Raw genomic sequence first — 14691 nt, 5'->3', positions numbered from 1 at the left:
TAAAAGATATTAAAAACACACTTGTCCCAATGAACAAATATGGAAAATACCAAAAATACCTAGACCAAAAAAGCCCTACAAAACCCTGCGATAAACCTGATTAACACCTTCCTTGCTGTGGAGGTTGGCACCCTAAAAGAAATGATTCTGGCGCCCCCAAACAACGAAGACTGTCCTTCAATCCTCTACCTCACCCTATAAAAAAGGTGGGAAAACAATATATAATAGGGAAGAGATGAAGGGAGCAGAAACAAGAGGACTAGCAGGTAAAACGTGGACCAAAATAAATTGAACCAATGAACATACTAATCCCATGCATTAACATGAGCAGTAAGTTGCACCATTCACATTAAATAAAAATAACTTGAGAATTTCAAGCCCGATGTAGTTAATGTATTCATATCAGCAATCACAAAAAGCCACATTAAAGATCACTTATCGTGCATAGGCTATGCCCCAACGCGTTTCCCCGCTGTGATGGTTCATCAGGAGGCTTTTGCAATGAAAAAGATACAGATGCGGAATGCCATAATGAATAAAGCATAGACGATGGTCAGAAATGGGCGGACATAAATAACCCCCACCAATTAATGAACATACTAATGTGCTACGGACACCCAATCAGCGTTTGAATAGTAAACCGGGTCACAACAATTTAAAAACCACCTGTCACATACCCAATCATCAGATCATATCTTCTGCACGGCACTACCACCAGAAGCCCACTATGCGTTCCACAATATACAATCCATGTTAATGCATGGGATTAGTATGTTCATTGGTTCAATTTAATTTGGTCCACATTTTACCTGCTAGTCCTCGTTTCTGGTCCACATTTTACCTGCTAGTTATCTTGTTTCTGCTTCCTTCATCTCTTCCCTATTATATATTGTTTTCCCACCTTTTTTATAGGGTGAGGTAGGGAAGTGAGGGACAGTCTTCGTTGAGTGGGGACGCCAGAATCATTTCTTTTATGGTGCCAACCTCCACAGCAAGGAAGGTGTTAATCAGGCTAATCGCAGGCTTTTGTAGGGCTTTTTTGGTCTAGGTATTTTGGTATTTTCCAAATTTGTTCACTGGGACAGGTGTGTTTTTAATATCTTTAATTAAAGAGTATTTTTTAAGGGAATACATGTTCACATAATGCTTTGGTTGGATCATAATGCTAAACATATTGAAGCAAAGAGGACCCGCTGAAGTCGGCTATATGTATTTACGAGACAGTGGACTATCATTGGTTGTCATTAAGCGGTCCTGTTAAATCTAAAGAGTTATGTGGATAATATGTTATGTTGAGATGAGACGAATGGTTAATTTCAGTTGTGTTCGGCGGTGCAAAAGACAAACTATGTTGTTATAGGTGGGCGGGAGAGATGGAGGGGTGGAGCTTCAGTCAAAAGAGTTTGGGGTCCGTAATTTCGGATTCTAGGTATTGCTGGGTTGCAAAAGAGCGTTCCCATATCTCATATAGAGAGGGTTAATTGGGAAGTTATACAAAGAGTTGGTAAAGGTTCTCTTTTTAAAGGGGGGGGGGAGTTAAAGTGGGACAGCATGGCGGTTAAGTGGTTCCTATCAATACTGATAGAAAATTTAGATTGTGAGCCCCATCGGGGACAGTGATGATAATGTGTGCAAAGGGTAAAGCGCTGCGGTATCATTCAACTTCTTATCTGATCCACTGTGCATGTTTTCACTCCATTCACTGTTAGCAAGCAGCCTGAATGGCACAACTCCCCAACTACATATTTTAATGTGCCTGCTAAAGCTTTGGTATAATTCATTTGTTGCACTGTATTCAATACTTACTGCTTTATATCCATGACTGGGGCCTCTCTAGATCTAATCAGGTGGAAGGTGCTATAGCATATAGATGCAGCCTGGTCTAGTGCCTTTGATCATCTAACCACCCCCTGGTGTGCTGGCCCCAGCTGCCAAATTATCCCCAACCAGCTCCCACAATCCCTCTCTCCTGACCCTGTAGTGTGGCCTATATATCTAGTAGTTCCTAAGGGGAAGCAAGCAGAGTGGGGTACAGCACGCAAGCATCCCATAAGCAAAGCATCACAGAAGCTAACATCAAGTAAAAGGCAGTTATCCATGGCAGTTAATCAGGGTAGGAGCCAGGTAACCCACACTTTGCTTTCCCTTTTAACCATGTGCTTTATTTCTATCCTCCTGTGCTCCCTTGCCATCCACATTCACCACCCCATCCCCCCTCCATCACAACTCCTACACATCAGCCCCTTTACTTACCTCTCCCATGTACAGCTCCCATTCACTCCTCACATTCCTGAGAAACCTCAGCCCATCTTGCCCAAAAACATCACAGAAAAAACTACTTACAATTCCCACAACTATTTGCTCTTTATATTCTTACCCCTACTGATTTCCGGTGACATCTCCCCCAACCCTGGTCCACCATCCCCCAGCCCCTACCCTACCTCATATCGAAACCATAATAATCTTATTAATATTACTTGCACTCCTGTTATGATTGAGTCACCGTAGGAGGCAAAAACAGAAATGCTAGCTAAGTCCAGAAAACCAGAGAAGTTGGCAGCTATCGGATTGCAGACAGACCCCTGAACCTATCAACACAACTAGCAGTAGCCGTGGGGGGTTCCTACGATGCCCTAGACCCCTCGATCACAGCCGGAGAATTAAATAGGCCTATAGAAAGAAAGGGGAAATCTAAACTGCCCCAGAGCAGACCCCAAAGCAATAGGCAGCCCCCAACATATAATGACGGTGAAGCAAGATGAAAACACTAACACAGACAGAAAGATAGACTGAGCAAAGACGGGGCCCAAGCTAACTAGATAGAAAAGGACAGGAAGGCTGCTGTCTGCAATCCGTGAAAAAACCCTATGAAAATAAGAGCCAACAGACTGACAGTGAAAAAGGCCCTGAAGACGCTAGGCTTCAAAAAAGCTATGTCAGTACTCAGGAATATTCTGAAGACAGAGTAACAGGCAAAAGGAGATTCAGCTCACCCCAGCAGGGAATGGCAGAATCCAGAAAAGCAAGGAAAACAAAAACAAAACACGAATGCTAACAGGCAAAGCAGAAAACTTAGCTTTAGAGGAGCAGGAATCAGACTGGTGTCCTAGAAGTCCACAGAGAAATCACCCGCAGGGCAGAAGGGCGTCGGCAGCCTTATATCCAGTCCGTGACTCCACTCAGCCAGTCATCCTCATTAGGCTCAGGTGCCTGATAATCAGGCTCATTACCTTCCTTTACCAGAATAGGGAGTTCACCAGACCTCAGTGATGAAGGGGAAAATGAACTCACAACACACTCCCTCATCTCCTTTCAATTGTGCCCTCTGGAATCCATGGTCTGTTCGTAACAAGCTTCCTTTCCTGCACAACAACTTTCTGAACAACTCTCTTAATCTGTTGGCCCTCACTAAAACCTGGATTCAGGATTCTAATACTGTCTCTCCTGCTGCCATTTGCTATGGTGGCCTATAATTCTGTTATTCCCCGAGACCCACAAACAGATTTGGTGGTGGAGTCAGCATACTCCTGTCTCAACATTCCACTTTCCAGGTCATCCCCCCGGTTCCATCACTTTTATTCCCTTCTTTTGAGGTCCACACCATCAGGCTCTTTCGTCCCCTCCCCCTCAGAGTAGCGGTCATTTACCGCCCCTCAGGTTCACGCACAGCCTTCCTTGACCACTTCTCAGCCTGGCTGCCGCACTTCATGTCCTCAGAATTACCAACTCTTACCCTGGGAGACTTCAACATCCCCATTAACAGCCCTACTTCCACATCAGCATCCCAGCTTCTATCACTAACCACCTCTCTAGGCCTCTCGCAGCTTTCAACCCCTGAGACACACAAAGACAGTAACACCCTTGATCTGGTCTTTGTCCAGCTCTGTTCAATCTCCCACCTAAATAACTGACCGCTTCCACTCTGACCACAACATTCTCTCCTTCACGCTCACAAATCCTCGCCCACCCCAGCTCACTCCTACCTACCACACATTCAAAAATCTACAAGCCATTAACCCTCATTTTCAGACTCCCTACACTCATCACTCTCCCCAATCTCCTCTTTTTCCTGTCCTGATCTGGCTGTTCATCACTACAACGACACTCTTAGAAGCACCCTTGACCAAGTAGCTCCCCTCACTCTAAAACAGCCCTGGCTCACATCGCAAACTCGACTTCTCCAGCGACGCTCTAGGAGTGCTGAATGCCTATGGAGAAAAACCCGCACACCAGAAGACTTGATCCACTTCAAATTTATGTTAAGAACCTATAACGCTGCCCTTCACCTCGCCAAACAGACTTACTTCACCACCTTGATCTCCTCAGTAGCCAACAACCCCAAGAAACTTTTTGACACTTTTCACTCCCCCTCCTCAGGCCAAAAGCACAAGCCCCTATCACAGACATTTGTGCTGATGACCTGGCCTCCCACTTTACAGAAAAAATAGATAATATCCGTCAGGAAATCTGCTTCCAACCACCAAGTGCTGTGACTCCCATCCTTTCCTGCATCTCCCCAGGCTCACTTTCCACATTTGATCCCATCACAGAAGTCTCCAGACTCCTTTCTTCCTCTCGTACGACTACATACACTACCAACCCCATTCCCTCACATCTCCTCCAGTCTCTCTCCAGTCGTGCAATCTTTAATCTCTCCCTCTCCTCTGGCATTTTCCCATCCTCCTTCAAACACGCCATCGCTACTACATTACTAAAGAAACCCGCTCTCGACCCATCCTGCACAAACAACTACAGACCAGTCTCCAATCTCTAAACTTTTGGAGCACCTAGTTTACTCCCGCCTTACCCGTTACCTCTCCACTCACTCCCTTCTAAACCCTTCACAGTCCGGCTTCTGCCCCCTACATTTGACAAACTGCATTCAAAGTGACCAATGACCTGACAGCAAAACATAATGGTGACCACTCTCTGCTCATTCTTCTCGATCTATCCGCAGCTTTCGACACTGTTGACCACCATCTCCTACTCTCTAGGCTCCAGTAGGCTCCAGTAACTAGGCATTAAGGACACTCCTCACTCCTGGTTCTCTTCCTATCTTTCTGACCGCTCCTTCAGGGTTTTGTTCTCTGGCCCCACGTCATCTCCTCTTCCTCTTACTGTTGGGGTACCTCAGGGCTCAGTCCTTGGCCCCCTTCTCTTCTCTCTCTACACGGCCCCAATTGGACAGACCATCAGCAGATTTGGCTTTCAGTACCATCTTTATGCGGATGACACACAACTATATACGTCATCCCCCGACCGTACGCCCGCTGTACTACAGAACGCCAGTGACTGTCCGCAGTCTCCCAACATCATGTCCGCTCCCTATCTGAAACTCAACCTCTCCATAACTGAACTTCTGCTCCCGCCGTCTACTAACCTCCCTAAATCTGACATTTCCCTCTCCGTGGGTGGCACCACAATAACACCATGGCAGCTGGCGCGCTGTCTTGGTGTTATGTTTGACACCAATCTCTCCTTCACATCCCATATACAATCTCTTGCCCACTATTGACGCTTACACCTAAAGAACATCTCTAGAACCCGCCCTTTTCTCAACATGGAAACAAAAACCCTCACTGTAGCATTGATCCACTCCCGCCTGGAGTGCTGCAACGCTCTATTGATTGGCCTCCCCGTTACTCGACTATCCCCTCGACAGTCCATACTTAATGCAGCAGCCAGGGTCATCTATCTGGCTAATCGGTACTCGGACACGTCCGTTCTTCGCCAGTCCTTACATTGGCTGCCCATTCATTATAGGATCCAATTCAAAGTACTTGTTCTCACCCACAAAGCTCTCCACAGTGCAGCACCCCCCTCATTTCCGTCTATCGGCCTAGCCAACCGCTGCACTCTGCAAACGACTTTCGACTAACCTTTGCACTAATCCGTACCTCCCACTCCCGACTCCAAGACTTCTCCTGCGCTGTGCCAATCCTCTGGAATGCTCTACCCCAAGAAATTAGGACTATCCACAATTTGCTTAGTTTCAGGCTCTCCCTCAAAACACATTTGTTCAGAGCAGCCTATCACGTTCACTAATCAAAGTCATTAGATGTGCAAGTGTGCATGTGTAGTGAATGGGCTATCTCCATCCATCCTTCACTCCCTCAAGATGGCTGGACCATCATTGTAAATACACCATTGTAAGTACACACCTGTACCTTGTATCTCCCCCACCTCATTGTAGATTGTAAGCTCTCACGAGCAGGGTCGTCTTATTTTGCTTTAATTAGTGTATTGTTAACATTGTAACTTATGACTTGTGTTTTGAAACTGATAAAATGTAAAGCGCTGCGGAATATGTTTGCCCTATATAAAGATTATTATTATTACTTTGAGATTTACTAATGGCAGAGGGATAGTTGGTGGGGGGACTTCAGAGGTAATAAAATGCTAAGGGAGGTAGAGTAAAAATCTTAAGCTGGAACGTCAGGGGTCTGGTCTAATAATACAAGGCGTACAGTTAAAGTGCAGTATATTCTGAAACAGAGGCCCTCGGTGATATGACTTCAGGAAACACATTTGGTGGGAGAAAAAAAATAGCTGTACTGCAGAAAAGATGGGTGAGGAAGGCGTATCACGCGACATTCTCAGCTTAGGCTAGGGTGGTGTCTATACTGGTCCATGCGAGTGTTCCTTTTGAGGAGATAGAGACAATAATAGACAAAGATGGTCAATTTGTGTTTGTACACTGCTCAAAAATATAAAGGGAACACTTAACACCAGAATATAACTCCAAGTAAATCAAACTTCTGTGAAATCAAACTGTCCACTTAGGAAGCAACACTGATTGACAATCAATTTCACATGCTGTTGTGCAAATGGAATAGACAACAGATGGAAATTATTGGCAATTATCAAGACACACTCAATAAGTGTTCAGAGGCTGGACGCGCTACCAGGAGACAGGACAGTAGACATGGAGGGGGCCGTAAGAGGGCAACAACCCAGCAACAGGACCGCTACTTCAGCCTTTGTGCAAGGAGGAGCACTGCTAGAGCCCTGCAAAATGACCTCCAGCAGGCCACAAATGTGCATGTCTGCACAAACGGTTAGAAACCGACTCCATGAAGATGGTCTGAGTGCCCAACATCCACAGATGGGGGTTGTGCTCACAGACCAACACTGTGCAGGATGCTTGGCATTTGCCACAGAACACCAGGATTGGCAAATTCACCACTGGCGCCCTGTGCTCTTCACAGATGAAAGCAGGTTCACACTGAGCACGTGACAGAGTCTGGAGACGCCGTGGAGAGCGATCTTCTGCCTGCAACATCCTTCAGCATGTCCGGTTTGGCAGTAGGTCAGTAATGGTGAGGGGTGGCATTTCTTTCGAGGGCCGCACAGTCCTCCATGTGCTCACCAGAGGTAGCCTGACTGCCATTAGGTACCGAGATGAGATCCTCAGACCCCTTGTGAGACCATATGATGGTGCAGTTGGCCATGGGTTCCTCCTAACGCAGGAGAATGCCAGACCTCATGTGGCTGGAGTGTGTCAGCAGTTCCTGCAAGATGAGGGCATTGAGGCTATGGACTGGCCCGCCCGTTCCCCAGACCTGAATCGGATTGAGCACTTCTAGGACATCATGTCTCGCTCCATCCAAAAACATCATGTTACACCACAGACTGTCCAGGAGTTGGTGGATGCTTTAGTCCAGATCTGGGAGGAGATCATCCACCGCCTCATCAGGAGCATGCCCAGGCATTGTAGGGAGGACATACAGGCACGTGGAGGCCACACACACTACTGAGCATCATTTTCTTGTCTAGAGGCATTTCCACTGAAGTTGGATCAGCCTTTAATTTGATTTTCCACTTTGATTTTGAGTATCATTCCAAATCCAGACCTCAATGGAATATTGAGTTTGATTTACATTGATCGTTTTTTCTTGTTCTCAACGCATTCCACTATGCAATGAATAAAGATTTTTAACTGGAATATTTTATTCAGTGATAGCTAGGATGTGGTATTTTAGCGTTCCCTTTAATTTTTTGAGCAGTGTACATTAGAGTATGTACCTAGGATATTAATGAGTGAACCTGGGAGACTCTCTCAGCTGTATGTGATACATAGAGTGTATAGAACTCCGGACATGCTCTTTAAAGCTGGGTTGAGGTCCAACTCTGATTGCCCAAGATGTTTGCAACCCCAGGCTGGCCTACTACACATGCTCTGGCATTGCCCAAGACTGTCATCCTTCTGGATTGCTTTGCTGAATCACATTGGAGTGATGTATGGGTGTGTGGTCCCTAGAGACCTGTTGGTATGCATCTTGGGATAAGTGGAAGAAATAGTAACTGATAACATATTTAAAATAGCGATTGCAAGATTGTTGCTTATTGCGAGAAAAATGGTTGCAAAATACTGAATCACAGAGGAGCCACCGTCGAGATGGGAATCCATTGCTCAAGCGGATCATATAATTCTACTGGAAAAGGAACATTACACCAAGAGAAATAAGCTAGATCCATTTCTTAAACTGTGGCAGCCATGGTTAGATAGGAATTAGTGTCGTTGTACCAAGGTAGGACTTTGCAATGTTGGCTCTATGTTAACGTGAATTAATGTTTGACATTGTTAACAATGGAAGGAATATTGTTTGCTTCTGGGATGGTCTCCAGGTGTGTGTGTGTGTGTGTGTGTGTGTGTGTGTGTGTGTGTGTGTGTGTGTGTGTGTGTGTGTGTGGTAATATTCCTCAAAAATTTAAACCGTGAGTATAATGGATATGTTGTTATTTCCGTTTTACATTATTATATTTTAATAAAAATGTATCCAATTTGAAAAAAAAAAAAAAAAAAGGAACCCATCAGGTAAATTTTACTACAGAATCTAGTGGTATGACTGTACACGTTCTAGCAGAATAAAATAAATTTTCGCAGTAATCCAATGTGCCAGCATTGAAAAAGCGGGGTTTTAAATTACATGTAGCTTAGTCTGCAAGTGCATTGTGGGTTCATCTATACACTCAGAGTACATGGATGGCACCAAAAATGAACTTACAGGCTAATTTTTAATTTCTAGGTTAGAATCTTTTAAAATGAAAAAAGTGGTTTGGTACTGTGTTAGCCAGTAGAAAAAAAATATATATAAAAAGTGCTCTCAGTGAGAGAAACAAAATAGGAATCTTGTGGGTATGATAGCCATTAAAAGGTAACAAATAATAGTGAATGTTGTTACAACATTCACTATTATTTGTTAGCCATTAAACGGTATCATACCCACAAGATTCCTATTTTGTTTCTCTCACTGAGAGCACTTTATATATTAGAATCTTTTAAAGCACATCATATTACTCCCAATATTTAGTAGTATCCTCTTCAGATTTTGTATTAGTCAATGCCTGATTAAGAGATCTTAGTCTCAAAAGCTTGCAATTTGTTACCTTTTAATGGCTAACTGAAAAGATGGTATCAACCACTGAGGACTCTCAATTCTGAATATTTTTCTAAGATTTAGTAGTAAAATCTTCCTGGCAAGGCAGAGTGATGGTCAACTGAACTTGTCTAAACCGCATTGACAGTCCAACTATTTAATTTCTATGGAGGCCTACCGAATGCTCCCTCACCAATACTCTAAGTGGAACCTGTCAGCATGATTGTCTGTAGGTGACTGTGCACATTGTTAAGTTGGTGCCATTAAAATGATACCTTGGTTCATGAAATCTTGTGGTCGTTTGATCTTTATTTTCAGTTTTGAGTTCATGACATGCTCGTGCTCTGGGGTGGGGGGGAACTCAACTTCCACACTATAAGATGCATTTTTTTCCTCAAAAAAATCTGGACGAAAATGAAAGGGGGGGGGGGGGGGGGGTACATCTTAAAGTCCATATGTACCTGCTTTGGCTGTGGTGGAGGAGCATCAGCAGGGGATAACTCCCATGCCCACTGCTAAAGAAAAATGAAAATTCACTGCATGGCGCACCCATGGACGTGGAAAGCTGTGAATATTCTTTTCTCTAGCAACCTTCCACGACAGCTCTCCGGTCTCTCCTCCTCCCCCTGCGTGCAGTGCGATACCCGGAAGTGACACCCCGGAAGTGACCCATGCGTGACATGTGGACGACGTGCTGTCATGGCGGCCCCCATCCTTTTGCCGGCGCGCGGAGCTCGCCAGCGCTTGCTGTGCCTGCTCCAGGACCCAGGGAGGAGGAGGGGGAAACAAATGATTGCGCTGAGGGCGGAGTTAACCTGTTATTAACCCGCTGGAAGACGCCGACAGGTAAGACACAGAATCCCCTGTTAGCATGGATGGGTCTTCCTGCCCTGCGTCTGTACAGCCCAGCGCTGCCCCAGCCACAGTGAGTGTACCTGGGGGTGGGTCCTAGTGGTGCGATTCGGGATAGAAGTCCTCAAAATAATTCTCCCCCTTTTTCTTATAGGGAGAAAAGTCTGCCCATAAAAGCACCAATACTTCCAGCAAAATCAGCCAAATGTGCTATATGCAGTACAAAGCTCCCTTCAAACTGGGAGAAAAAGCTATATCAAGCTTGCACAGATAAAGTAGTCAGGGCTGAGCACCCATCATTAATTGAGGAGATCCGTAGCTTGGTCACTAATCAGGTTCAGGCCTCTTTAGCCGCCCTGCCCCCCCCTCCACCACCTCCACCACCTCCGATTATGGGCTCACCACCCTCGAAAAAATGGTGAGTTCAGGTAGAGGATTCAGAGTCCGAATCTGAAAGATCATACAATTCAGGCTCCGAAAATTGGGAGCAACCGGGAACCTCTAAGTCGGCCGACACTAGAAAGTACCTCCTGTCCACGGAATATGTGGAGGAGTTGATCAGCGCAGTACGCGCCACTATGGGCCTAGAAGAGGAACCAGTTACACAGGCAGCACAGGATCGCATGTTTGGGGGATATGAAGGACCCAAACGTCCAGGCTTTCCAGTTCATAAGAGTATAGCAGATATGATCTCGCAGGAATGAGAGTACCCAAAAAAACGCTACTCAGCCCCTTCAGAGCTTCGACATAGACTTCCCCTGGAGGGAGAGGAGTTTAAATGGGACATCCCGAAAGTTGATGTCCAGGTGGCAAGGGTGGTAAAAAAGTCAGTTCTGCCGTTTGATGATGCGTCCCAGCTTAGAGACCCGATGGACCGTAAAGCAGAAAGCCTCCTGAGAAAAAACATGGGAAACCTCTGCCTTTACTTTAAAATCAAGAATTGCGTCCACTTGTGTTTCTAGGTCTCTCTTCCAATGGATTAAGGAGCTAGAGAGCCATATTTCTCGTGGTACCTCGAGAAGTGACCTTCTTAACTTCCTCCCTATTTTGCAAAGAGCCACTGGCTTCCTGGCGGATGCATCAATAGAGATGATCCGTACCTCTGCCAGATCCATGGTACAGTCAAATTCTGCCAGACGTGCCCTCTGGCTTAAAACGTGGAGTGGGGATGTTACATCTAAGGTCAAACTCTGCTCTTTACCTTTCAAAGGTGAGCATGTCTTTGGCCCTGCCTTAGACGAAATTCTGGAGAAGGCCTCAGATAAAAAGAAGGTACTTCCAGAGCAGAGAACCACAAAAAAGCATCTTTTTCGAGCCCCCCAGAATCAGTCATCCCAGCCACGAGGGAAGGGAAAGACGGGAAGATGGAGCTATGCTAAAGGGTAGTAAGGAAGCCCACACGGGAGGCAAAAATAATAAATCTGAAAGGCCTCAACCAACACATTGCATACCACAGATTCAAGATGGAGTCGGTAAAGACCGCCATTCCTCTGATAGGGCCGTTTTACTTTATGGCAACTATAGATCTGAAGGATGTTTATTTCCACATCCCCATCCATCCTTCCCACAGAAAATATCTGAGGTTTGCCATCCAGCAAGGTCCAGAAATAAGGCACTTTCAGTACAATGTGCTTCCCTTTGGGACATCATCTGCCCCTCGAGTATTCTCCAAGATCATGACGGAGGCTGAATCCCACATCAGAAGCCAGGGCATATGTATTGCACCCTACTTGGAAGACCTACTGGTAATAGCAGCCTCCTACAAGACCCTGGAACACCAAGTGGCTCAGACTCTGGATATTCTCCAGTCATTAGGGCAGATCCCGTATAATAAAAAAAAAAAAACAAAAAAAAAAAACACTCAAATCCATCCGTCCCAGGTGGTGAAATTCTTAGGAATTCTGTTAGATTCAAAGAATCAAATGTCCTTCCTCCCGGAGGAAGATCATAGGTCCATAATATCAAGGATCTCGAAATTCAGGGAACAGAGGTCCCCGACCCTCAGGTCAGCCATGTCCATCCTAGGGTCAATGACCTCCTGCATCCAGTTGGTGCCTTGGGCGCAGGACCATTCCAGAAAGCTCCAGTCCCATATCTTAAGGAACTGGAACCAGGATCACACCTGCCTGAACAAGAGGGTCCAGACCCCAGGAGCGGTGAAGGTCTCGCTAGCATGGTGGATGGACCACAAAAACCTGTGCAAAGGAATCTACTGGTCCCTGACCCCCCTAGTCACGGTAACAGATGCCAGCAAAAAAGGCTGGGGAGCTGTAGTGTCTCGACACCCATTCCAGGGGTTATGGAGCCAGAAAGTGAGCGCAGGTTCCTCAAACTTCAGGGAACTGAAAGCGGTGGAGGAGGCTCTACAAGCAGCAAAACACCTAGTCCAGGGCCATCATATCAGAGTGTACTCAGACAACATCACAACTGTGGCCCATCTCAGGCACCAGGGCAGCACAAGATCCAGCAACTTGGAAAGCCTCTCAAGCTGAATATTTTGCTGGGCCGAAAGACATCTCAGATCCCTGACAGCAATCCACCTAAGGGGTACCGCCAATCTTCAGGCAGATTACCTAAGCAGAAAACGTATCCAGCCTGGCGAGTGGACCCTAAACAAAAGAATCTTTCAGAAACTAGTCAACAGGTGGGGCCTCCCGGAGGTGGACCTACTAGCCTCAGGAGAAGATGCCAAGCTGAGAAACTACTTCTCCCTGAATCCCAAGGACAGATCCCTGGGAGTGGATGCCTTTGCCCACAGATGGAGGTTCCATCTAGCATATGCCTTCCCGGCAGTTCCAATTCTTGCCGCAACCCTGAGGAAGATCCGGGAGGATCAAACTCCAACCAGCCTAGTAGCTCCACTATGGCCAAAAAGGAGCTGGTACTCTCTAATCACAGAGCTACAGGTAGACGGGCCATTTATCCTACCCATAGAAGACGACCTTCTCTTGCAGGGCCCTCTGCATCACCCGAACCTTAGGGGTATGAAGTTAGCGGCCTGGCTACTGAAGCCCAGATCCTGAGGACCAGGGGGCTATCAGAGGTGGTAATAAAAAACACTCCAGAAATCTCAGAAACCGGTCACCATTGCTATATATAAAATATGGAAAAAGTTCTCCTCATGGTATCTGCCAGATCTACCCGACCCAGAGAACCCTAACATTTCCCATATCCTGGATTTCTTACAGAGGGGGCTGGAACTAGGTCTAAAACCTAGCACACTGAAAGTACAGGTATCAGCATTAAGCTCTATGTTTGACTGTGACTTGGCTAACCACAGGTGGATAAGAAGATTCATGACATCAGCTGCTAGGCTACATCCAAAGAAACTAGTTGCTGTTCCTCCATGGGACTTGAATGTGGTTCTTACGGGACTCACTCAGTCACCCTTCGAGCCCCTGTCATCCTGTACTTCTCAACACCTCACCTATAAAATGGCTGTTCTTATAGCAAGAACTTCAGCAAGGCGAGTGGGAGAACTCAAAGCTCTCTCAATCAGGGAACCCTACCTAACCATTAGAGATGATTCCGTAGTCCTCTCCCTTGATCCGTCTTTTCTGCCGAATGTTGTGTCCGACTTCCATAGATCTCAAAATATAATTCTTCCTTCATTCTGCCAAAACCCAGCAAACTCCAAAGAGGAACTGTTTCATACGCTGGATGTAAGACGTATAATTCTCCACTACTTGGAGTATACCAAACCCTATAGAATCGACCACAACTTATTTATCCATACCTCTGGTCCAAACAGAGGAAAGAAGGTGGCAAAGAACACCATTGCCAATTGGATGAAAAAGGCTATCACTCCCCCTGCAGGAATCAAAGCGCATTCAACACGATCTACCTCTACTTCATGGTCTGAGAGGGCAGGCGCATCTTCAGAGCAGATTTGTAAGGCAGTAACCTGGTCCCCCTTACATACCTTTACTAAACACTATGGATTAGACCTTGTGTCCAACAGGGATCTCGTCTTTGGCCGAAAAGTTCTTCAGGCCGTTGTCGTCCCCCCCCCCCCCCCCAGTGCAGTATAGGTTGTTATGCCTCCTATGCTGTCGTGGAAGGTTGCTAGAGAAAATAGAATTAGACTTACCGGTAATTTGGTTTCTAGAAACCTTCCACGACACCACTATTTCCCTCCCTGCATTCTTGGAAAAATTCTGAGAATCTTAAGGTAACCGGTGCTATGGTAATCAGTTATAAGTCACTGGTGAGAGGGAGGTGGGAGGGACCTTTTAACCTCTCGTGCTTCCTGTCCCCCATTAGGACGTGGAGACAACCTCCTATGCTGTCGTGGAAGGTTTCTAGAAACCCAATTACCGGTAAGTCTAATTCTATTTTCTCTTTAATAGCTGACACACTGTTAAGATGCAGCAGCAAGCTTCCTGCAACTGCTGGGCATTCGCGTGTGCCTGCTACTTAAGGCAATGAATATTCACTGCTCTTCACTCCCATAGGCGTG

Source organism: Dendrobates tinctorius, unplaced genomic scaffold (genome assembly GCF_039654945.1).
Source record: "Dendrobates tinctorius isolate UK_male_01 unplaced genomic scaffold, ASM3965494v1 ptg000165l, whole genome shotgun sequence".
Lineage (NCBI taxonomy): Eukaryota > Metazoa > Chordata > Amphibia > Anura > Dendrobatidae > Dendrobates > Dendrobates tinctorius.
Note: the sequence above shows the minus strand (reverse complement) of the source record.